At 36.7% G+C, this 27,563-nt stretch overlaps 1 protein-coding gene across 2 annotated transcripts in view; it reads left to right on the top strand.

Moving 5' to 3' along the window:
- Window positions 1–27,563, top strand: part of arhgap46b (Rho GTPase activating protein 46b) — a 103,180-nt gene that overhangs the window by 17,091 nt on the left and 58,526 nt on the right. Inside the window, exon 1 of one of the 2 annotated variants that reach the window (XM_067371769.1) lies at window positions 25,315–25,483. The exons of the other annotated variant lie outside the window; for it this stretch is intronic. The gene's annotated coding sequence lies outside the window, so the exon portion shown is untranslated. Of the gene's footprint in view, window positions 1–25,314; window positions 25,484–27,563 lie in introns of those variants that run through there. 2 annotated transcript variants of the gene reach the window in all.

Genomic DNA, 27,563 nt, shown 5'->3' with positions numbered 1-27,563 from the left:
TTCGAATCGAGTTAGTTTAGAAGTGGACTGAGACCCATGTTTTCAGGGTCTCAGTCCCCTTGTTTGGTACAAACCAAGTTTCGATGGTGTTCATGCTTATTCATATGAACCGGTTTTGATCAAACCAAACCTGCCAAGTGTGAACACAGGCTAAAGGTCTTTGCACACTGAGTCTGAAATGTCCATATGCAAACAGTCTTCAAGCAGTTAGGATGATTTTGTTGTCTTATCTCTTCTTAAAAAGAGGAAATATTGGGTCCATCCAATCCTGATATTACATAGAGAGGAAGGAGAGTTCCACCCTTTGTTTTGAAATCAGTACCAACCATCCTGTTTTCCTGTCCCGCAATCATCTGCCACAATCTGTCTTTATATTCTGTCTCTTTGTATTCAGTGCTTTGTTTGTCATACAGTGCAAGACGAAGTGGATCAACATGTCAAATGCCATTCTGGATTTTGGCGTCCGCTTGTACGGTGACTCTGAATTGTCAAAACACCTTTCAAAATAGGGTGACCATATTTTGATTACCAAAAACCAGGACACTTGGCCCGGCAATGAGATACTCAAATGAAGTTTACTCAAAAGATGCCTTATACTTTCAATACATTTAAAGTATGCCTCCTCTGTATGTGTAGAAAAGTGTTATATTACAAAATACTATCTATAACCAAAGATACAAATTCAGATAGGCTTCTCAGAGGCTACTCAACATGTTTCAAAAATAACAAATTAAATAATGATAGAAATAATGTCTCTTCTGTAAAGATATAGATATTTTTTGTTAGTTTTTGTAAGTTTGTGAGAACTATTTTTGTTAATCTTGGATGGCTAATATAGCAGAGGTATTTTTTAAGTTATTTATTAGTTATTTATTTGTCTAATACTTTTCTTCTTCATCCTGTTTTTCTTCCTCATCCTCCTTGTTTGCCCATCTATATTTTGCTGTAGAGCTGATCTTTCCCAGCAGTTTTTTTTTGCTTAACAAATAAGCATGAAAGTTATAAAGAAATGTATATAGGCCCATCAGCTGTTACATCGCAAGGTACAAAGGAAGAGCACAACGAGCTGAACTCATAGTGGACGATAGCTGAAGGTTGTTCTGCTTTTACACGCAGTATCTGTTATCTACAGACGACTGCACAAATCCTGCATACTAATGAAAACATAAACTGTAACCTAGAAGTAAACAACTGTAGTTTAGCCATAAGTGAGCCGCGACGCTGAGAATATAGTTACCTTTATGGAATAATCCTGTCTTGAGATACAGTGTGAACTAATATTCTCAGTTGTACATGCAATCGCGCATGTCTGCGAAACTCGTTTATATTAATGTATGCTCCGCCTTCAGAAACCAAAAATCTCGTAACACCAGTCATTTTAATGGCCCAATGAAAAACAATGAAAACCAGGAGATTTTCATCACTTTATAAAAAACAACCAGGACAGCCAGGACAGGATGTGAAAACAGGACAAGTCCTGGGAAAACAGGATGTTTGGTCACCCTATTTCAAAATGCTTGCTACGGATGCGAAAAACATACAATTTTACCCATTTTTATGTTGGACAAAAGTTTCGGAGGCAGTGTGTAAACGTGACTGACACAGCGAGAGGTCGTATTTATTTTTTAACGTGTGAAATTTCAGACTGCGTGCAAGTACCTTTTGGCTCTCGTATGGATGAAAATGGTCATGTATTGATGTTTATTGTATGGAAAACAGCAGCTTGGACATTGTTTAAGAAATGTAAAGAAAAGAAAGTTTTACAGATATGTAATGACATGAGGGTGAGTAAATGATGGCACAATTTTCATTTTAGCATGAACTATCCCTTTAAATCAAACCACACCGGATTCTAAACATGTTGGTTTGGTAATGAATAGTTATTTTGCTAGTGGAAGTTGAAGCAGCGGTGTGGTAATCCATCGTATTCGGCCCTGCTGAAACCCACCCATAGTTCCCTCATGATTAAATCATGACTTGAATGAACTACTGTGACCTGTTGTGCTTTTTCCTTTGCTTTCTCTTTGATGGATACAGGCAGAAGAGTGATGAGTGTGAGAAAATTGCTAGACTCAAAACAAAACGTCCGAAGGCACAGCCGTATTTCTGCAGCCAGGAATGACTGAATATTCTGGCAAGATCTAGACTTGCTCCTGAACTTCAGTCCAGACGCTTTCTCACTCTCTCTTTGTTTCTCATTCTTCATGATGTTTCTCTCTCACACTCTGTTTATGGCTGTTTTCTCTCTCTCTGTTCCACTTCACTTTCTCCTTTCATCCTCAAACTCTTGTGTTGTACCTCATCCTCACCAGGCCACACCATCAGCAGTTTGGGCTCATCTAGAGGAAACACATTTTGTGTCAGAAGTGCTCTAGAAGTTAGTCACAATCTCCTCTGTTCTTTGTCATCCTCTTTCCTGCTTTATACAGCCCCCTGCAGAGAGATATTCAGCTGTTTTTTCTTCTTTATTCCTCCCATCTCTCTCTCCGCGTGTGGCCTTGAACTGTTGTCCAGGTTGGACGTGAGTCGGTGGTCCATCTCTCTTTCCTCTCAGTGTGTTTTTGCTGTTATGATGAGGAGAACAGTTGCTGCTTTACTTTCACAGGCCTTTTACACTTCCATGAAAATGTAATACAAGCTGTTAAACTGTCAAATCACTGAGTCTACTAGGCTTTATACGTGTTTTTTTTTTTTTTCCCTGTCTTGCTCCGTTTTCATTTTGATATTGGGGTGAATTTACAAAATTGAAAACCTGATCAATATCATGACAGATTGATCGATTGATTAGGTTATCCATCCATCCATCCATCCATCCATCCATCCATCCATCCATCCATCTTATAATCTGTTAAAGGATTAGTTCACTTCAGAATTAAAATTTCCTGATAATTTACCCTCATGTCATCCAAGATGTTCATGTCTTTCTTTCTTCAGTTGAAAAGAAATTAAGGTTTTTGATGAAAACGTTCCAGAATTTTTCTCCATATAGTGGACTTCAATGGGGTACAACAGGTTAAAGGTCCAGATGTCAGTTTCAGTGCAGCTTCAAAGAGCTCTACATGATCCCAGACGAGGAATAAGAGTCTTTTCTAGCAAAGCGATTGGTCATTTTCTAAAAAAAATAAATAAAAGTTTTACCATTTTTTGTAATAGTCTTCTTTGCACGTTTGCTTTGTAAACACTTGCTCTGTATGTCTGCGTGACCTTTTCAAGGTGATTATGTAATGAGTGGCGCATTGCAGAGCATCGCACATTATGTGTATATATATATATATATATATATATATATATATATATATATATATATATATATATAAATACAAATTATTACATAAGACCCTTATTCTTCATCTGCAATCGTGTAGAGCCCTTTGAAGCTGCACTGAAACTGCAGTGTGTCCTTAAAATCATTGGTAATCCACTATATGGAGAAAAATCCTGGAATGTTTTCATCAAAAACCTTAATTTCTTTTTGACTGAAGAAAGAAAGACATGAACATCTTGGATGACATGAGGGTAAATTATCAGGAAATTTGAATTCTGAAGTGAACTAATCCTTTAATTTCAAAGATTATCTGACACACAATTCAAAATCCTCCCCAGCAATCTCTATAAAATGCTTTTGAAAATACGTATGCAGTAATTCTGCATGACTTAAAGTTGTAGAAATTCATCGGCCAAAAAGAGTTGGAAATTTTATTACTGTTGTAAAAGTTCTGGCTGACAAGCATGAGTGAAAACTGAAATCAGTCATTTTAAATGCTACAGCTGAACTTAGTCACAGCATTATAATGTCCAGTTTGAAAAAAGAAAAGTATATATTTTGAGATTATGATTTATATTTTCATGGATTAACTTTAAAGTGAGCATTAGATGACAACAAAGCAGTGTTATTTTAGTATCATTGAGATACTTTTATAGTTTTTATCAATAATTTGAATCCATCTATTTTTATATTTTCCTTTTTCATTAAACAATTAGTTTTGTTTTTTTGGTACATTTTTGTTGATCTCAACAGAAATACTTTGTCCAATGATGGAGAAGAGCATAATAACCATGCATATATATGTAGTCTAATGTCACCACATCATGGTGCCTCCAGCTCATGTAATTATGCATTTTAAAAAGGCTGTATTTGGTGAAAGTCATGGCTTTTCTCAGAATGTCACACTCAGATATAACATACACTGACCAACTAGAATGCATTATACATAGAATGGCAACAGCAGGTGTGCCTTTTCTCTTTTTGATCAAGGCTCATAGGACACACAAGATTGTATTTCACCTCTGAATAAGCAGAGAGGGGAGGGGGGTGGTGGTACAGGGACAGGAAGTTTCCTGAAGTTAAACCTCTGAGGTCCCCAGCTGGAGGCAGATGTGAAATAAGTCAGAGAAGAGAGTTCACACCTGGCCCTCTTCATCAAACAGGCAGTAATTAACCTTCACGATGACCTCTGTGTTTCTAGAGCAATCTGTTTAATGCACATGAACTTGCACATGTGCATGAGAATGTTGGAGCATCAATCATCATGAAGATCATTCTGTGAGATTAAAGATAAATCTGTTTCAAGATTAGTATGAGCAATCTTTATACTCTTCAATTGTATGATGTCATTTCGGCTTAATTTGCATGTCCTTCAGCACGTATATGCATGTAAATACAGTCCATATGGTGCATTCAGTTAAATGTAAACCACAATGGACTCATGCAATAAAAGATGCAATATGGAAAACAGATGATAGCTTTTTCATGTCATGAGATTGTCTAATATGGAGCTCCAGAGCATCACAAATGCTGTTGTCCATCATCTCCAGGAAACACTGGTTTTGGCAGTGCACTGATGACCAGATACAGTGAAACACTGATATATTTAGACTCGACTGGAGGTCTCAGAGAGGGTATCTTGTGAATTGAGTATCGTGAGCGTGCGTGGAAGATATTGGAATATGTGAAGAAATCTTGGCGTCTAAGCGGCGCATTCGTTGCTAATTCTTAATAACTTTTAAGTTGTCTGCTATTTCGTGTAACTCCATGAAGCATTAACACTCACCAATTTGCTGAGCTTCCTGATTGAATAGGCCAGAGAGAGTTCAATTTGCATTCACTGAGGGCTTCTAGAAGTTTCATATGTCACTGGGCTTGATGAACTACTGATGGCGGTAGTTATTACTCATATTTCTTCTGCAAAGTTAAAGGTGCTCTAGAACGTTCTTTCACAAGATGTAATATAAGTCTAAGGTGTCCCCTGAATGTGTCTGTGAAGTTTCAGCTCAAAATACCCAATAGATTTTTTTAAATTAATTTTTAAAACTGCCTATTTTGGGATATCATAAACTATGCACCGATTCAGGCTGCTTCCCCTTTAAATCTCGCGCTCCCCGCCCCCGAGCTCTCGACTATAAAACAGTGCATAAACAAAGTTCACACAGCTAATATAACCCTCAAATGGATCTTTACAAAGTGTTCGTCATGCATGCTACATGCATGCACTGGATCATGTGAGTATAGTATTTATTTGGATGTTTACATTGATTCTGAATGAGTTTGATAGTGCTCCGTGGCTAAAGCTAACATTACACACTGTTGGAGAGATTTATAAAGAATGAAGTTGTGTTTATGAATTATACAGACTGCAAGTGTTTAAAAATTAAAATAACGACAGTCTTGTCTCTGTGAATACAGTAAGAAACAATGGTAACTTTAACCACATTTAACAGTACATTAGCAACATGCTAACAAAACATTTAGAAAGACAATTTACAAATATCACTAAAAATATCATGTTATCATGGATCATGTCAGTTATTATTGCTCCATCTGCCATTTTTTCGCTGTTGTTCTTGCTTGCTTACCTAGTCTGATGATTCAGCTGTGCACAGATCCAGACGTTAATACTGGCTGCCCTTGTGTAATGCCTTGAACATGAGCTGGCATATGCAAATATTGGGGTCATACATATTAATGATCCCGACTGTTACGTAACAGTCAGTGTTATGTTGAGATTCGCCTGTTCTTCTGAGGTCTTTTAAACAAATGAGATTTATATAAGAAGGAGGAAACAATGGAGTTTGAGACTCACTGTATGTCATTTCCATGTACTGAACTCTTTCCATGTACTGAACTATACATGAAAATCACGATTTTATGTTTGGCGATATTGTATTGATTTTAAAAAAACACTGAGAAGAGAGAGTGAAAACGTGCAGCTGGTATCTGTGTATCGATACTGCAGAAAAGGAGTATTGGTATTGTTTCAGATATCTGAGTATCGATACGTTTTGAAATATATATATATATATTAGGGTTGTCAAAATGTGACAATACTAGCATTTTGAGCGCTGTTGAGCGGATTCTCAAACACCTCTGATTGGCCACTGTGTTCACGCGCTCAACGGATATGTCTCTGATACCAGGGAGAGTTTGAAAGCAGGCATCTATCTGCTGATCCTGTCTGCTTTCAAATGTTCCTGTGTATATCTGTGTAAGCGCTCAGTAAAGAGCGTCAAGGATGTCTATTTACAGCATGTTTTTGAACCGTTGATCATTGTAGCCAATCACAGACATATCTGTTGAGCATGTGAACACAATGGCCAATCAGAGGTGTTTAAGAATCTGCTCAACAGGGCTAAAGATGATAGGGGGAAATGCTGGAATCATCAAATTTTTTAAAATTCAGTACCGACTTGGTACCGAAGACATAACTGACTGTGTTTAGGATAATCACTGAGACAGGCATTTTTGAAACATTTCTAGCACTTCAATATTAACATTAGAAAGGCTTTCGTGATGGTGCAGCACTGACCCGTCAACTGTACGGCGTGTCGTTCATGTTCATGTTCTCACAACAATGCTTTGTTAGAATTCATAAAAATGTTACGGGCCATCTGGCGGCTGACATATACTCGTCAACACCATTTTTTACTCTCAATTGGCGCTTGGCGAGTGTTAAGCCCTGGTGGTACGTATCGTATCACTAGATCCTTGTGGATACACAGCCCTAAGCTACAGACCTTAACATTGCGTATAATATTACATTCTGCAATTGGCTTTGCAGTATCTCATCTAGCTGCATACAAATAATTTACAAAATGTAGTTTAAGAGGTTTATGTACATCTGTCAAACAAATAAGTCTCTGTTTACTGCTCTGTATTACTTAGTAGTTCAGAGAGAGTTAATCAGAGATCCAGCTGAGTCTCGAGCCTCTCCATATGCAGACTTATTCTTTTACTCTCTCTCTTTAATCTGGATAACTCAAAAGATTATATACAATATGAACATGTGGCATATGAACTTGTGAATGTAACAGTTATGTATGTTATATAAACAGTGTAGAAGAACGTGGTGATAAAAGCAGCAGTACAGATGGCTTAATAATGATGAATATAATAATCAACAGATGGTGCGTTACAGTTTATATTTCAGCTTTGAAATTGTGTTTGTGAGACGCACTCTGCAAGCTAATAGCTATGCTACAGAATGCAACTTAAGTTTATAAAGCAGTTAAAAATGCTTGGTCGCATATGAAATTTACACATTTTATTATACGTTTTGTCTGCTCAGCTGCTGCCTGGACAGTGAGTTTGTACAAACATTAAGAGCTTCATTCCTTCCATGTAAATGTGTAACAGTGAAACATTCCCAGGTTAGTTTACTAATAGACAGAATGAATAACCACATACATGCACTTTGGGGTTTTGTGAAGGGTCTCTGTGTTAGCTTTTGAAAGAAAAGTGTGTGAGTTTAGTTTTTATGAGATTTATTTTAAGATTTGGTATTTATGATCTGAGCGTTAAGCAGGCATGAGGTTTTGCTCTATAAAAAGGTGTTTTTGTTGAGGTCTGGCCCGTGAGTGTGTTCTCTGTGTTAGTAGGTGAACTGCAACAGCGTGGCATCGAGCAACACTTCAAACCGGCTTTTCATCTCTTACCAGCCATTTGTTGTGCAGGAGGCAGGTTGGTACTTGTAAACGGCTCCTCCCTTTACTGAAAACACACACGCAGCGTCCGTCCAAATGGCTGGAGGTGATTGAATGGCTGCCTGTGGAGACGTTTATTGACTTTCACGGTGGTGTGAATGAGCCAAACCAGTTAGGGAGCGATGGAAGATTGACCAATCACAAAAGGCCAGTGTTTTGGTCAGGATCGATCAGGCCGGTTCATAACCAACTGTTTGTCAGATTGTGGAACAGTGTCAGACAGGTTTTGTGAGTGAGTGAATGACAGATGAAATGTAGATAAATAAATGTAAATGTTTAATACTTAGGGTTAGTGGTTTCTTCACATTTTTAAAAAGAGAGTTCACCCAAAAAGAAACATTTTGTCATCATTTACTCATTCTCTATGAAACACAAAAGAAGAATATCTTTGTTTTTGTCCATACAGTCAATAGGTAGCCGATATTTTAGAGATGCATCAATACTAAATTTCTCCACTGATACTGATTATTCAGAGTGATATCTGCCGATACCAATAACGATACCGATATTTTCTGCCTTTTATACCTTCTTGTATATTAATGATAATTTCATTATAATTAGTAATTAAACATTATGGGCCCTATAATACACCCGACGCAAGGCGCAGCGCAAGTGTGTTTGCTAGTTTGCGTCCGGCACCGTTCGCGTTTTCCCGTTCAGCGCCACGTCCTTAAATTAGTAAATGCATTTGCACCAGTTAGTGCGCCCATGGGCGTGCTGGTCTAAAAAAGAGGTGTGTTCAGGCACATTGCCGGCGCATTGCTATTTTAAGGAGCTGAAAATAGACTGCGCCATAGACCAACTCAAACCTGGTCTAAAGTCTAAAGTCAATGGCGCAATATTTTTTTGTTAGAGCGCGTTGGTAGAAACTGCACCTCTGGGCGCGTTGACTTTGCTTATTACACACAGGGATACGCATCACACAAACATGCCAAATATTAAAAACAAAAGGATTACAGTGTAAAAGAATATTATTGTGTAGGCTACATAAATATAAAAATGTAATGATGAATAGTCATTGTGTGTATTAGAATTAGGATACCTATTTTCAATTCAGCCTATTACTACTTATAATGATGAACGAAACTGGCTAATTAATTGAACAATCGTGCCAATACACACACATATATATTAACTGACTGATCGCGCGGAGCTAGTTGAAAGCCTGCATTTGCAAGCCCGCTTTAACTTCGCGCACGAGCAGATCGGTTTCTTCGCTTGAAAAGCGTTCAGCTTTTCCGCCAACAAATTCCGCCATGTAAATAGCAATCCGCCATGGTGCGAGCGCATCTCGCTCTTAAAGGGAATGGGAGATGACACTCTGATTGGTTTATTGAACGTTACGCCCATTACTCATTAATGCCTGGCTCACACTACAGGAGTTTTAAAATCCTATCCAATTGTAAAATCTGGTTGCAGCACACACTTCAGGAGAATCTTTGCAGATTTTTTTCCCTCAAATCTTAAACATGCTCACACTACAAGATTTGAAATTCACGGAGCATCACACACTACAAAATATTATTAAGATTATCTGCCAGAGGAAGCGCGTCACGTGATCTACGCAGCAGATCGAAAGCGGATGTAAACAAAAGGGATAGGCTACTGAAACAAGGAAACTTGCTGTAACAATAATAATCGTTTGTTGTGAGAAAACACAAAAGCGGAAGAATAAACGAGTGTGGATGAAAAAATGGTTGAGGAGACGGGCTCAACGTGGATTGTCCTTCAGCGAGAAATGGAGGTAAAAATGACCTTTTATTACTATCGTAGTGTGCTAGAATGTTTATCGTTATAATATTGCCTGCCTACTGTAGTTCAAAAGCGCTAGTGTCACCTTTTACATTGTAGATTCCTTGATCTTGGTTTCGCGGTCGCCATTTCAAAATGTCTGTCACTTCCGTCGCGTCGCATACTTGTTTCCTATTGGCTATTGTGACAGTACTGATGTTATTACAATCTTGGTCATCCCGATAAATATCAAACATGTTTGATATGATCGGGGTGAGCCCGATTTGTGTGAGATCAGATCAGGAGGTGCAAGATTTTATCTGTGAACGTCTCACATTACCAGATAATCTGCACCGAACATCGGAACCGATCGAGGTCGTGGACAAGATTTTTTCTCAGATTCTCGGGAGGGGAAAATCGGGCATAAATCGGCCTAAAACTCCTGTAGTGTGAGCCAGGCATAAGAGAATAGGGACAACCCATTTAAAAAATGCGCCCCGGCGCACGGACCGTTTTTCCGTCGTAAAAATAGCAAAAGTGGATTTGGACACGCCCTGAGTGCACCTGCGCCGTGTGCCTTACACTTTGCGTTAAGATCGTTAAAATAGGGCCCTATATTTTTAATTATTATATTTTGAAAGAAATGCAAATAACTTTATTCTCTCCATTTTATTAACTTGTTTCAGAGTAAAGCCGCGGTCACACTAGACTTTGAATATGCAAAAAATTTTTGGATACTGTAACGGTCGTGATATGATGTCACGGTCTACAGCGTCTTTTTTATAAACATGAATTCAACACATAACTTAAAGTAATACATTTAAAATGTAAAAATATAGAACCTACTCAACTTTACTGCAAAAATATAATTATTTTAATTCAGCCAAGAGGTCATGCCGCGACGAATCGATCTTCTACTGGTCGCATGTCTTCACGTGATGCGAATTTGCAGGTCAGAGTTCACCATACTTGAACTTTGGAACGCAGCGAAATGCGAAATTTTTTGCACGAGCTTGCGTTTCCGGTCTGACGCATTCGCATGCTTTTGAATGGAAGTCAATGGAACGAGAAGTGCAGTGTGACCGCAACTTAAAGGAACACTCCACTTTTTTTTTAAATAGGCTCATTTTCCAACTCCCCTAGAGCTAAACAGTTGAGTTTTACCGTTTTCGAATCCATTCAGCCGATCTCCGGTTCTGGCGGTACCACTTTTAGCATAGCTTAGCATAGTTCATTGAATCTGATTAGACCGTTAGCATCTCGCTCAAAAATGACCAAAGAGTTTTGATAGGAAAAATATCAAAACTCTGGTCATTTTTAAGCGCGATGCTAACGGTAAACAAACACATTACCCAAATTAATATTAACATTAACTAAATTCTAAAGATTAAATTAATATGTCTTATCTTTCTAAATGTTATTATTAATTCATATAATTACTATTAATATCAAACATCAATCTGGTTTCTTAGCATTGTCTTTACACAAAGCACAAATTCTGCCCTCTTTTGATTGACAGGATAAATCAGCCCTTACTATCGGCTGTTTTTAAACTATCAGCTGATAGTGTGAAATTTGCTTTATATTTATATTTACATGCACCCAAATAATCCGTTAGTAGTCAGATTGATGGTTTAATCAAACTGAAAAGCCTTCATGCAAACACAAATTAAATTTGGATCCTATTGAAAGGGTTGGTGTAGACCTGGAATAATCAGATCAACTGGAAAAAATCAAGCATGTAAATGCTTGAATCTGACTATTTTTGCAATTGGATTCAGAAATACCTTGCACACATGTGCAGTGCTATGATGCATATATTTACATACACTCTAAGATAAAATTTAAGATCCGTATTTATTTTTTAGAAGTATTTTACCTGTATTTTCAACTTCATTGCATTGTGTTTTAAGGTTAACGGAAATGTCCGTAAAATTACTGGATAATGTCCTGGTAATTTTCTGCCAGTACATTATCCCTTTTTTTAATTTATTTTTATTTATTTATTTTTTTATGTAGTTTATTTTTTACAGTATATGTTTTAAATAATAAGGATGTGCATGTGTTTATTTTTGTTTTACAGTGCAGGAGACTGAATGTTTACTAAATATCTGCTAAAAAAGCTCTATGTCAGCTTTCTTTTTAGATATTTCATCAAGGCAATAAGAAAACCATTATGCATGAAGAAGTAGGCATTATCATGGTGTCCTTCTCTGGTCCTGAATGCGGCGACTGGGCGCAAGTTAGTCCAAGTAATAGGCATACACATGCAAACAAATTTGTGAAACGGACTGCAACATTTTAGGTTTCATATAAACTGAACTTTCAGAATCTGAAATCGGATTGGATTCATTCTGATTTACAAAAAGTAAATACGCTCCTAATTGTATCCAGTTTTGATTGTATGGACAAAAACAGTTTTCAAAACATCTTCCTGTGTGTTCCAGAGAAGAAAGTCATACAGGTTTTGAAGTTCAACAGTTGATTTTGATCAATATTAATAGTGAAGCTTGCCTTAACAAGCACCATTTAAACTACCTAAAACCTGTTTCATCATGCCAGTAAAATTTATTTGCAAGTCATCAAGGTTGGAATAGAGGTGTGTCCATGTGCCTCAGGTCTCGGCTTAAAAGACTTCTACTTTCTGTTTGAACACGAGACGCACACACACAGCATTGACACACAGTTCAAAGTGCTGTGGAATGGCATGCAGGTGTCCTTGGAGGTGAATGGATAGAGATTGCCCTTCAGTCACACACATACAGAAGTAAGCATTCCTCTCCTCAAGACCACACACTGCGCTCAACTCTCTATCTCACACACACACACACAGCATAATCTGAAGCTATGTGCATTCCATAGCTCACATGCTCTAAACGAAAGTTTGTTTCATCTCAACAATCAAAACACAAAGATAATGTCTTATATTGTTTCCTTTATACCTTTATACTCGGACTCTCAAATTTACCAGTTCATCGGTATAACTCTGTGGGTGTTTGAATGCTGTTTACATAACTTAGAGATAGAGGAGTTTATGCTTGATTTGCACAACACAAAGTGTGTTAATGTAGAGTTCACTGATAAAGCAGGGTGGTTTGATTCCTCTTTCTTTGAAGACACACAACATGCCAGACAGAAATGTAAACACTCACAATATTTCAATGCAGAATGTCTTCACTTCTGACTGCATGTCATTTCACGTTATGGGCAAAATCACTGTAGGGAGACATCCTGAAATCAACCATATATACTTTTAACCCTATAAAACCAAATAACATTTCTATATGCACATTTTTAAGTCCTCTAAATTATCAACATGATCAAAACTTTAGTGAAAAACCTGTTGTACACAATCGTCTACATGCCTGCTGTTGGAGAGGGTACATTTGTTTCTGCTGTGATGGTGGATAGGTGAGGTCAGTGGATGCCGTTCAAAACAGTGCGTAGGATAGGAAATATAATCATTTAAAACAGAGACAGATGGTCTAGTGTAAATGCTGTGTGTGTCTGTGTGAAGTGCTAGCTTGTGTTTATTTACATAATGTTAAGTGACTACAAAAGTGGCTAGAACAGGTGTGCCTGTTTCAGTGACATCCCACACGTCCTGCTCTGCGTACCATACAGAGGAAGTACACCGCAGTTTGTTTTGAGAAGTAATGGCACATAAACTAGATATCCTACATTTCAGATTCACTTCCGTCATCTTTAAAAGCTCTATGTCAACCAGACAAGCCCTTCCTGTTTAAGTAGGCGGTTCTTGGCCAGAGTAAACTAGAGTGGGTCAGAATACATGCTGATAGAAGTGTGGTTAGGAAAATCAGTATTTGCCTGCAGTCATCTGTCAGGAAGTTAGCAGAACCTTTTCTGTTTTCATACATTATTGTTCCTTATTTTATCATCATGTTTTTCTTTTAGCATTTTATTATTATTTTTGTTAGTATTTCCTTTCATTTGTGTTGTATTTACAGTGTTTTATTTGCTGTAAAGTTGTGTAACCAGCTTCTTTTTGGGGGGGGCTATTGTTGTCAAGCCAATAAAACACACTGGAACTGAACAAGAGCAAAAGAGTAGCACTGTACACAACAGCATTGTATACAACACAATTAGACATTTTAGACTTTAAGTATGCATTTAGAGCTACATGATTAATCATTAAATGATCTTGATTCAAACACCTACGCGATCTCATTCCTAATCGACAACGATTCGCCCGTGTCTATTAAACCTTTGACGCAATCACACCGAAACGTTCAAATGTGCGTCGTTGAGGCAGAGAGAGCCGTTGTCATGTATAGGTATGAAACAGCTTCACAATGCGTGTTTTCAACCACACAGTGTCGTTATTTCTGTGTTACAAATATTCAATTTATCACAGAAGAACTGGGATTAAAGTTTATATTTTGGATATATAAACACTGATGTCTAAGGTAGCGATCAAAATAGAGAAAAACACCTTTTGAAAGTAACATGATGCTTCAAAAAACGATTGTATCGATTACATTATTACGCCATTAGGTGGCCACAAATGACTGTTAACCCTTTGAGTAGTACGGTCCCACATATGGGATTTTTATTTCCATACCCCTGGGTGTACGGTCCCACATTTGGGATTTAGAACATTCATCAACGTCACATAACTGCCAGATTCAAACTGTGCTTTCGCGCTGTGGCTGCGAGACGGACGCGCTCAGCTCTTGTCATATATCACAGCTATGCAGTGTTTTCAGGCACATAATGTAGGGATGTCCCGATCATGTTTTTTTGCCCTCGAGTCCAAGTCCGAGTCATTTGCTTTTGAGTATCTACCGATACCGAGTCCCAATCCTATACTTCTATAATACATAAAAAAAGAATAAAGAAGAGCGAAAAAACAGATCCGCAGGATCCAGGAATAGTGCTTTTCAGGTTTTTCAGGTATCTGACTGACTATGTTTGCTAGGATACTCGCTAGGACGGGCATGTTGACATAATTTTTGTATGAATTTGTCCGCTGAAGCGCAAGACTTGAAAGAGAACTCAGTATTTGCGCGCTGACTGGAATAAGCGTGTGCGCGCTTCGGATGAGCGCACACAAATCTTCTCACAGCGCGTGAGTTCTCTTTCGCGTCTTGTTCTTGAAGTTTTAAATCAGTAAGGCTTAAATTAGTTAGTTTAAACACAGATAGCAACATGTGCTGTTCAGGTCTCACCTGCGCTCGTGCGCTATCAACACCCGGGTTATGACGGCGACTGGACATTGAGCATACGGCACTCGCATTGAACAGTTTACAAAGAGTGACTGTTTTGTCCACGCTTTCTGATTATCGTTGTTGTAACGTTTTGCGCATCCATCGACTGAAACATTCATTATCTGAACTAGGGATGCTCATTTCGGTTAAATTTCTCGACCGACAACCGACGCTCGTTATCCGATTATTAACCGTTAACTGATAAGATTATAATATTGTATAGCCTATATGATGATAATATGACATTAAATAAAAAAAAACAATTGACGAGTGTCTTTGTCTTCCACGGGTTTATTTTAACATGCAAACAGCAGCATAGAACAGATAAACAACAGATTTGAAAGAAAATATCCTAAGCTAAAAGATGATTTATTGTGACTGATTGAAGCAGCCCTTATCAAAAGTGCGGGGGTCCTCCTGACCCCCCTTTCGCCCGTGCCAATAGCGCGCCTGACCCTTATCGAAATGGTCAGTACTTCTTTTCGCTCGCTTCATTTTGCTTGTTGCTTAGCGAAATATGTCTGGCACGTGTGAAACGAGTTAACAAATAAGCATATATGTATATATAGCATATTTTTCTTCAACCATGCAGCAGAAAAACAAAACGTTTAACTGATAGTATTAATCGGTTAAAATTCTTACTTTCGGTTAACGGTTAAACGGTCAATGTGAGCATCCCTAATCTGAACTCTTGTCTGTTTTCCCCCGTTGCTATTTTAAACAAACCATATTAACCAATAGATGCGTCGTCATTCGAGATGGACCGCGGTGCAAGTGCATACCGAACCGTGAGCGGAGAACCGTTGCACCCCTAATACATATCCGAGTCCTGATCGGGAGGTAACGTCCGATTCCGATCGAGTCTGAAAACACATGATCGGGCCCGATTTCTGATCACGTGATCGGATCTGGACATCCCTAACATAATGTTGTTTTTTTTGTTGTTGTTGCCGCAGGCATTATGATAGACCTTTAGAAAAAAAAAATTGTTTGACTTTTTCTTTTCTTAGTATGGCTGAACTTGAAGTGCTGTTAAAATAATAATAAAAATTATTGGAAAAAATTATTAGGTACTTTATGATATGTTGCCATACAGCAGCAACAACATACAATAGTGGAAATAATAGAATAAGTGTAAGTTTACTTATAGTTAATTTTTTTTTTTTTTAACAACACCTTATACATACTTTCCAACATCTTGTGCTTTTATTTATTTATTCCATTCTTTTTTTGCTGAATGCTTTATAATCTTTGAATTTTTTATAGGGCTGCATGATAAAGGTTAAATTGATAATCACGATTATTTTGCTCAAAATTATAATCATGATTATTCTATCAAAAAGGGTAATGTAGTTATGGCCATTTTGCACATTCTTTACCAACCTACACTTCACCCAAAAGGCCTGTAGGTGGCACATCGACTTCATATAACCAACTATGATAACTTCGTTAGATGGTAAATCAATACAAAACACATGGTTTTGATGAGCGCTTTGTAATCTGTATTCACATTAGATTTTTAAAGCAACACAATTCGTTTGCAAATGAGACAAACCACAGATTCAGATTGCCCTGCAAATTCGTAAAGCAAAGAACGATGCTCTTTAAATATCCCTGGCTATATATCATTTTCAACTGATTAACATTATGAAAACTGGTAAAAGCTTTAGGAACTTCAAAAGATAAAACGGCGAAACTCCTAATATTATTTCCAATAATTCCAAATTATGTTAATTTTCCCAATTGAATTGTCACAGGTTGCAAAAGTAGCCTACATTCTGCAAACAGTAAGGTGGAGATCCGTGTTGCATTTGTTGAAATTCATCGCTGAAGGTTTGATCATGTCAGATTTAGTCACATAAATAGTACAAGTGGCTTGTGAAGAAACAAATACTGGTTGTATGACGCTTTCATTGAAGCAGAATTTCGCTGTGTTGATCGCTAAACTCCAGCACTCGTTTCTTTTCAGACCATCAGCGCTTCTTCCGCATGTAGAGGGCATGCACAGAGTTGCCATATTAAGTAAAACACCAGGAAGAAAGTATATCCTTTTAAGGGAAAAGCTCTATTTGGAGGATTTAAGCTCTTTGCATCTGGCAACCACAAGCATATCCCAAAGAAAAAACACGTTTTCAGGATAAATAATGAGCAGGCCAATATCGTGGTTGGTCTGGTCCAGTAGTACTGGCTGTGGTGGCAATGGGCAGGCAGGTCTCTCTAATTAAATGTCAGTTATTTATGAGTCAATGAATCATTCATTCAAACTGATTTTTTGTTTTAAATAATTCATTAAACTTTTTAAATAGATTTAAACATTTTAAATTTTGACAGTTAACATTTGTCAAAATGTCTAGTAAATTACGTTATCAGAATTGTGATCTCTGTTTGAAACAAACAAACAAAAAAATTGTGATTCTCAGTTTATCTAGAATCGTGCAGCTCTGATGCATTAACTGTATGTACGCACACAGAAGTGTTACGTGAGTCAGATCACAGTGGGACTGTCTGTCCGTCTTTGACTCAACTCCACTCTGCAAAACAGACCTGATTTGAGATTTACGGATCCCAGTGGTAATGACTGACCGTCTTAAGGCACAAAGTGTACAAATAAATCACCTTTCTGAGCAGTGTTTGTTTGACCGAGCACCCTAATTCATGTAAATGGCTTTCCTCCCACCTGCCTCTGGTGCTTTCAGCGGTTTGAAGACAAATGAATTATGTATCATGTATTGTCTGTTGTTATTTCACTGCTTCATTTTATGAGGAGATGTAGTATTCAAGTACACACAAAGGAGCCTGGATAGAAGTTTAAGAACGAGAGATGACAGAGATCAGGCCTGATTTGACAGTTGTCAGCAGCCAAGTAGAAGAATCTACAGCCTAACAGGCAAAAATCTCAGTGAAAGTAGTCCTTACAATTAGTGTTAAAAATTGATTATAAAACACAATTTCTTAGAAATGTGCTCTTTGTATTTATGTTGGTTTCATGGTTTTGGAAAACTTGTATAGCATTTTCAAGAAAAGTTACAAGTGTCAACTACAAAGTTATAATATATTCCCTTCACAGATTAAATACATATGAGTGCACATATCTTAAAGGTGCCATCGAACGTTTTTTTACAAGATGTAATATAAGTCTAAGGTGTCCCCTGAATGTGTCTGTGAAGTTTCAGTTCAAAATACCCCATAGATTTTTTTTAATTCATTTTTTTAACTGCCTATTTTGGGGCATCATTAGAAATGCGTCAATTCAGGTTGCGGCTCCTTTAAATGCTCGCACTCCCGCCCACAGAGCTCGCACTTGCCTTAAACAGCATAAACAAAGTTTACACAGCTAATATAATCCTCAAAATGGATCTTTACAATGTGTTCGTCATGCATGCTTCAGATCATGTGAGTATAGTATTTATTTGGATGTTTACATTTGATTCTGAATGAGTTTGATAGTGCTCCGTGGCTAAAGCTAACATTACACACTGTTGGAGAGATTTATAAAGAATGAAGTTGTGTTTGTGAATTATACAGACTCAGGGCTCTCAAGTGTAACGCACTGAGCGTGACAGTCACTCATTTCGGTCTTTTGTCACGCACTCCCGCCACACATTGTATTTCTCACGCAGAAAAACTATTTTTCATATATTTAATATGCTGCTGCGCCGGGCACCTGGAGTAGCCTGCCACTTATCAGCCAATCAAAAAAAAAAGAAAGAGGCTACACAGTAGCCAATCAGAAAATAGCACTATTGTATCTGGGTAAGATTTAACGCAACAACCAATGAAAAAAAGCATATCCTGGAATTGTTCACCATCATCCTCGTTCACCCACGGAGGAAAACACTGGAGCTCTGAGCATCACTTTGAGCACAGAATAAGTCATGATCTCCTATTTTAATGTTAGAACAAGTTCACAGCTTGTTTGACACAAACAATGACAACTTGACTGCTGTTAGATAATCAGCATCAGTTTTTCATGAGTGTCTGAATTTAACCAACAGTTTTACAGCCTGTTCATTGACACCTGCTCAGAATGAGTAGTCTAGGCCTAGTTATATTTTGCTATCACACGATGACATGATGACTGACATTTTGTCACATTAAACATCTCTCTCTCCAAATAGTTTTAATAATTTTATCTTGAATTACCATTGTGTATGAAATGTGCTATACAAATAAATTGCCCTGACTTGCCTTGCCATATTCAAAGTCATCTGAAGCCATTCCATAGCTTTTTTTTTTTCCAAGAATTAGGCTAGAATATTTTTTGTTGCTGAATTATATACTCACCTAGTTTACTTATTTATTTATTGGTCAGCTTATGATTATATATTTTTATTCATTTTTTTTAATTTTATCTATAATGAAGTAGTGTGTTTAGTGCATTCTGGATTGGTTAACAAATCAAAGAGTGACCATTAGTTCCCCAAATACAGTCACAGGCTCCCACAAATAAATTAATTCAACAAAGGTAACCTCTTTTGCTACATATTTTTAATGGTTTAAATGTGTACTCTACATGTTCGACCACTTATGAACTATCATTTAGCCTACTATATGTTGTGTACATGACTAATGTGCCCTACCATCACCAATAAATAATTACTATTAGAGCACAAAATTGTTTACAAGAGAACAAATTTCTTCATTGATCTATTCACTTCATTTTGCTCTTAGAATGCACTAGATTCATGCATTTAAATTTAAAATGTACAAAATTTTCTTCCGGGGGGGGGCATGCCCCCAGACCCCCCTAGTGGAACCGATGTCCACCCACCACAGTCTCACAAAATCTTGTGGGAAACACTGTGGATGCATTAATCATTGCATTTGTCTTTCAAAGATGTCAGGTAAAAGGCGACTAATAAGCATCATCTCATTCACCCTGAGGCCAGGTTACAGGATGCTGGCCCAGAGAAGGTGGCGAAAGTTTTTTTTTTTTTTTTTTTTTTTTTTTTGGGGGGGGTGTCACTCTTGCCTGTCTCCAAAACTTGAGAGCCCTGCAGACTGCAAGTGTTTAAAAAAATGAAAATAACGACGGCTCTCATCTCCCTGAATACAGTAAGAAACGATGGTAACTTTAACCACATTTAACAGTACATTAGCAACATGCTAACGAAACATTTTAGAAAGACAATTTACAAATATCACTAAAAATATCATGTTATCATGGATCATGTCAGTTATTATCGCTCCATCTGCCATTTTTCGCTATTGTTATTGCTTGCTTACCTTGTCTGATGATTCAGCTGTGCACAGATCCAGACGTTAATACTGGCTGCCCTTGTGTAATGCCTTGAACATGAGCTGGCATATGCAAATATTAGGGGCATACATATTAATGATCCTGACTGTTATGTAACAGTCGGTGTTATGTTGAGATTCACCTGTTCTTCGAAGGTCTTTTAAACAAATGAGATTTATATAAGAAGGAGGAAACAATGGAGTTTGAGACTCACTGTATGTCATTTCCATGTACTGAACTCTTGTTATTTGACTATGCCAAGGTAAATTCAATTTTCAATTCTAGGGCACCTTTAATAAGTATTTTCAAAAAAGTTTTATAATTACATTTTGGGAGAATCACACCACATGACATTTTACAACCTGAACCAGCATTGCCTGTTTCATTATTCCTGTATATTTTCCTGCAAATATTTTAACAATTTCTTCATTTTTTTTCTTTCTAGGAAATAATAATAAAATATTAATTTATAACTTTTTAACTATAATGTCACCCAACTTTTTAATAAGGTTTTCTTTTTTAGGAATTTATTCAAGAAAATGTATTAAGTCTTTTTTTTCTTCATTATGATATCAGGATTGTTGTATCAGTCTGACATTATTGGCTTAATATCAAAATTAATTTTAATTTGAGAAACTAAAAACATGCTATTCAAAGTTATTTTGAAGTCATTATATGTGTGGAATATATTTTTAATGTTTTTTATTCCATTTTAATAATTTTTGGATAATACTCTGCTCTGCTAAAGCTTTCAAATGTAATGTAATGTCCGTTTGGGATAAAAAAAAAAAAACTGAAACTGAATAATTCATGTTGGATTAAACTGAGCAGAGTTTGCTGTCGAATAAAGAAGCATGAATGAATGTATGAGTACTTCATATGGAAATGAAGGCAGATGTGCTCTGAAATATAGAATAAAAAGAGGAGAGAGCTGAACACGACAGTCATCATGTTTCCATGCACACTCATACACATACAGTGCTGCTCCCGTAGCGTGCAGCTTCCAACCGCGACCACAGAGTAAACAAATCAGATGCTAAACTCATCTGATCCCAAACAGTCACGGGAGCCCGTCTGAGCGCCACTCTTGCTGGAGGAGTGCGCTGGAGGATTAAAAAAAGCCCTTACATCCTCAAACTGCCCGCAATCATCCAGAGATCCAGCCCGTTCCTCCCTCAGTGTACAGATAAAGTTTTCAACAGATGACAAGTTGCCCTGGGAAGAGGCACAGCTGTGAAGCTGCAGGGGGATTTGCATGTTTACTGGTGTGCGTGTTGGAGAGCATGTGTGTGTTCCCCACTCCTCCCATGCAAGAGTAAGTTAACGCTGGCTTCCTTTGCTCTCTAGGAGAGAGAGATAGGGACAGAAATAGACTTCTCACTTGCTTTGACGGTCTTAAATACACATTCAAATGTGGTGCGGGTTTCCCAGCAGTCATATACTCAAATGTTTTATGATGCTGGATGTAATTGTGTTGGCTATGTCCTCATGTCAGACCCTGAGAGCTTGCTGTGTGTGTGTGTGTGTGTGTGTGTGTGTGTGTGTGTGTGTGTGTGTGTGTGTGTGTGTGTGTGTGTGTGTGTGTGTGTGTGTGTGTGTGTGTGTGTGTGTGTGTGTGTGTGTGTGTGTGTGTGTGTGTGTGTGTGTGTGTGTGTGTGTGTGTGTGTGTGTGTGTGTGTGCAGGCCACAGAAATGACAAAAACAAAAAGGGGAAATTTTTTTTTTCAGCTTTAGGTTTTAAAAATTTGCACATATATAAAAATTAGAGAAGCCATGAAATTCCATGATAGCCTACAAAAATAAATATATATATTTAAAAAAAAAAATTATTTATTTATTTTATTTATTAATTTATTTTTATGTGTGTTTCAAAGGTTGTTCAGACAATTAATTTAATTTAATTTAATTTAATTTAATTTAATTTAATTTAATTTAATTTAATTTAATTTAATTTAATTTAATTGTAAAATGTGTAATGTGCCAGAATAAACATTTTTATTTTATTATTTAAATTACATTTTATTAAAATAAAATATTTATTTGGACACATCACACATTTTACATATTTATTATTATTTGTTTTAATTAAATTATATTAAATTGTAATGTCTTGTCTGAACTTCCTGTTTCGATAGCAAATATGTACAAAAAAAAAAAAAGCCAAAATAAATATTTTATTTTGCTTTAAATATTTGTTTCATTACATCAAGCATTTACATATTTATTTTTTAATAAGCTAGATTTATTTCTTTGTTGTTTACATATCTCTTTCTGTCTACTGTTTATTACATAATTATCTGGTCTTGCTTTATTTGCATATAAAAATACACAAAGCTGCATAGAAATAGATAAGTTTCCTTTTTCTTGCGTCAAGAACAGTCACAAAACTGATCAGAATAGTAACATTAAAAGAGGAAACTTTCCTCTGGTGGGCAGTTACAAACTTGTATGCATGTACAGTAAGAGCAGCTTGTCTTCCCACACTATCAGCATGTCTAGACATGTTCAGAGTACTGGCCACATATGACCACTGAATCTCATCTTTAACTGTTCAGAAAAAGTTTCTCTAACAAGTTAAATGTTCATTAATGACACTCTGACCTCTTCTCATGAAAGGCAAGCAGAGAAAAGAATGTCTGGTTTATTTCCAGGCTGTTTCATGGCCAGTGTCTTCAAAAGGACACACATATTTCCCTTTGAAACACGCACAGATACAAAAGCACATGTGAAAGTTTATACAGAGAGTTTTTCTCCAGCTCAATACCGTCTTTATCTAGTCAGAGAGTTGTTGTGTATTTCTCAAACAATACGGCTCTGTTTTCGTCGTGTGACTGTAATATTTCTGTTGTTGAGAGGTTTTCAGGACCTTCCACATGTTTTCTGTGACAGTTTTACCTGTAAATTTTACCTGAGTGCATTTGGCACTCTCACCCATCAATCAGTCATAATCCATACACAGTTTATTTCAGACACCCATCCAAACAACAAACCCAGCCTCTTGCTTGAAATAGTGATTTCAATATTTTACACTATCAGTCAGTCAGTTTTTTCTTGTTTGTTCTTGAAAATTCAGTAATGTTTCTTGAGCAGCAAATCATCATTTTAGAATGATTTCTGAAGGATCATGTGACACTGAAGACTGGAGTAATGATCAGCTTTGCCATCAGGAATAAATTACATTTTAAAATATATATAAATAGAAAACAGTTATTTTAAATTGTAAGAAAATTTACTGTTTTTACTGTATTTTATCAAATAAATACAGCCTTCACTCTAAAAAATGCTGGGTTAAAAATAACTCAAGTTGGGTTAAATACGGACAAACCCAGCGTTTGGGTTAAATATTTGCCCAACATGCTGGGTAGTTTTATTTAACCCAACTATTGTTTGAAATGACTATATGCCTGGCTTAAAATGAACCCTAAATAGGTTGGAAATTAACAATCAGACACATAAAGGCATCAGTAATATTCAAAAGGTGAACATTTATTAATTTAATGAATGTTTATTGTTTAATTATTTTTATTAAACTTATTAAACATATTAATAAATGTTAATATCCAACATACTTTGGGTTTGTTTTAAGCAAGCATGCAGTCATTTTTAAACAATAGTTGAGTTAAATAAAACTACCCAGCAGGTTGGGTCAAACATTTAACCCACCGCTGGGTCCTTTTCTCTTCTTGTTAACTAACAACATGTAAGATCATGTAAACACCTTAAATGGTATTGGTTAAACAGTTTAAGCACATTTTAAGCACTTTGGGTCAAACATTTAACCCCACCAGTGGGTTTGTCCATTTTTAGCTCAACTTGGGTTGTTTAAGAAACTTCTTTCAAAAACATTTAAGAAATCTTAATTATTCCATACTTTACACTGTAAACCCAAATAAGTTGGGCCAACTTAAAAAAAATTGAATCAAATTTTTTTGAGTTATGATGTTTCCAATTTTAAGTAAGCAGAACTATCAAGTTTTGAGTTTGTAGTACTCATGCATGTTAACTGCTCCTAACTTGAAGTACTGAGTTAGCTAACTCATACATTTTGATAGCAACTAACATAAAATATTTAGTTTAATTAACTTTTTTATTTTGAGGTCTTCCAAATCAAATGAGTTATTTTTACTTCACTGTAAACCCTAATAAGAAAATTCAATAAATACCAACTTGCTAATTGTCTAACATGTTAACAGTATGGTATAGCACTTACTGAATGAGTGCAACTTAAAACATGTAACTTACCTGCTTTCAAACCAAGACACATGCGCTACTAGTCACCATGATGGTAACTCTTCAAAAACCCACATTAACAGAAACTCTTCTAAATTAGCATAACAAAACATGAATCACTACTAAATCTCCCTTACCATTAATCTTGCACAACCAACATTATATAACACTTACTTTTAGCATTTACTCTCCCTTTTGAGTGCAATGGGCAAAGCATGCAGGGAAACAGAAATCCAGATTCAGTTAAACTTAAGTTAGTCTAAATGAAAAGAAATGAGTTCATACGACTCAAAACAATAAAACAGTTCAGTTTACTTGAAATATATCAGTTCTGTGAACTCAAAAGAAAAGAAAGTTGTAAATACTCAAAACAGTTTAGTTCAGTTAAATTATTTGTTAAATTTAAGTTTATCCTACTCAAAACAATTAAGTATTTTAAACATTCGGGTTAACAGGATAGTTTAGCAGTAGAGTATGTCATGAATAATGAAACCGCTTCTGGTTTATTTTCAGATGCCTCATAGTGACTCTCAGAGTGATCAGACGATAACATGCTGATCTGTGCTTGGTGTCTAAAGTTTAATCACATGGAGAAGGGCACTTAGTCACAGAGGTCACAGAAATTCTTACGTGTCCTCACTCTTTCCGTTTCTATTTCTTCTCATCATCTCCATTTCTCTTCTCCCAAAACGTGCCCTTTAGCTCAAAGGCTTTCTATTCTCGTCCCTCTGGTCACGTGAGTGTGGGGGGTCAGGGGCTTGTGGTCAGGTTTACATCGCCGCTTCGAGCTCACTGCTGACCCCCATACACAGCAGATGGCCCTCACTGTGCATGCTGGGATAGGGTAGGGCTGACTCACTGTCCTGGAAAGACCCTCAGAGTGGAAGTAGATATCACACACACACACTTCTCATGTCCACCTCGAGTCAGAAGAGGAAGCTACACACACGCAGAGTGATTGTTCCTGCTTTCAGGAGGTGTAGCCTGTTGTGTGTCTTTGTGGATTTAGTTTCGGAACATTAACTTCATGACTTCAGCACAGGAAGTGCGACATAGACGTGTGTGTGGGATCCTACAGGTAGAGTCTGATGCTGTTCAGTGTTTTGGTGTGTTTGGGACAGTTTGTAATATGAAAGCATGCTGGAACTGTTTGGATTGTTGTTCTTATTGGATTGATGTTGTGATAAGATGCAATATGGAGCAAATTTTAAAGTAATAACATTCTGTACTTGTTAAGTTGTAAATCGTCGCTGTCAAGTAGAAATGTTGTATAGCTGAACATATGTCAACTTTTAATTATTTTAAAAATTGGTCTGGTTTGGTCACATTTACCATTGCTCGGTGAAATTTTGTGAGCGAAATCCAGTAATTTCAGTCGGAATCAACGTAATGTGGAATTTTGCATAAAGATTTTCCCACACAGATTTAGTTTCAGTTCAAGTTTTTCATGTGAATTCGCAGTATTGACCAACAGAAAGCTGCTTGGCTTAATATTGACCCTTTTCACAGTCAACTTTCACTGAAATTTTGCTAATGCTTTTACAATGATAAAATGTTTGATAACTAACAACATGTAAGATCATGTAAACACCTTAAATGGTATTGGTTAAACGGTTTAAGCACATTTTAAGCACTTCCCTCAGTTTCACTGTGTATACAAACACTTTTACTGGTGTTCTGATGGCTTATTCTATTTTGAATATCTGTTTACATTTTTTTTTTTTTTTTTTTGTCAAAATTGGACAAAAACTCATTTTAAATGTAAAGTCATTTTCTTGTGTTGTTGGTATTTTTATGAGCTGTTAGTTAGGTTGATGATTATCATAATAAAAAAAAAAATCAGAAATTAATTTGTAAAAATGTTAACCAGTTCACCTTAAGCTGCATGTAGTTACATCTAATTAACATGTTTTATTTGGGTCAAAGAAATGTATTTAATATTAAATTAAATTAAATGTTTATTTTTTAATTATTATTTATTAAAGTAAACCTGAATAGATAAAAAGATTAGATGACACCAGAATCAAAGAGATAGTTCACCCAAAGATGAACATGTCCTCACCATTTAGTCACCCTCATCTCGTTCCAAACCTGACTTTCTTTCTCTTGTGGAACATAAAACAAGATATTTTGGGAAATTACTTATTTTTGTCCATACAGTGGAAGTCAAAGTTAACCACAATGAATATAGTTACCAATATGTTCCAGAAAAAAAAGAATGTCATACACATTTGGAACAACATGAAGGTGAGTAAATTATGACAGAATTTTCATTTTTGGGTGAACTAACCCTCCAGATCTGGTATAAATACCACAGAAGAGTGTAGCTGTGCTATTGTGTGCTGTATTTGAGTGGGTTGTTGTGATAGTGGCCTCTGTGTCAGCAATCCCACAATACATTAGGGTTTAGAGAAATGACTGTCGGTGATGACATCCTACTCAAAGAGGAAGAAATTAACTTCTGTTAGACTTTAAAGGGGTCCTTGATTATGATTTCACTTTTTTAACTTTAGTTAGTGTGTAATGTTGCTGTTTGAGCATAAACAACGTCTGCAAAGTTACAACGCTCAAAGTTCAATGCAAAGTGAGATATTTTCTTTTACAGAAATCGCTTTTTAAGGACTACAACAAGCTTCTTCCCGGGTTAGTGACATCACTAACCCTATAATTTACATAAACCCCGCCCCCGAGAACACGCAACAAAGGGGCGGGGCCATGTTGGGCTGCTTTAGAGAAGAGGAAGAGTTGTTGTAGTAGAGTGTTGTTAACATGCCGTCATTTTACACCGGACCGCTTCACAAACGAGGGTCAATTCAACACAAAAGATGAACATGACGACACATGCTAGTGGATGAGTTGAATCAACTCCACAGCAGCTGCATAAATTTATCCACTAACCATTCAGAAACGTCCAGATTCATTCTAAAAGTTGTAACTTCTTCCTGCGTCTCTCCATCAGTGTCGACTCCGGTTTGAACAATGTAAGGCTGAACACCGTTACTGACAATCCTCATTTTGGCTGCGTGAGATTCTCCAGCTTTGTTGTTGTTGAGCTGTTAAAGCTCCGCCCTCCTCTGGAAAGGGGGTGGGAGCAGCAGCTCATTTGCATTTAAAGAGACACACACAAAAATGGCGTGTTTTTGCTCACACCCAAATAG

This window comes from Chanodichthys erythropterus, chromosome 20 (genome assembly GCF_024489055.1).
Source record: "Chanodichthys erythropterus isolate Z2021 chromosome 20, ASM2448905v1, whole genome shotgun sequence".
Classification (NCBI taxonomy): Eukaryota; Metazoa; Chordata; class Actinopteri; order Cypriniformes; family Xenocyprididae; genus Chanodichthys; species Chanodichthys erythropterus.
This window is presented reverse-complemented; position numbering and strand designations above follow the sequence as displayed.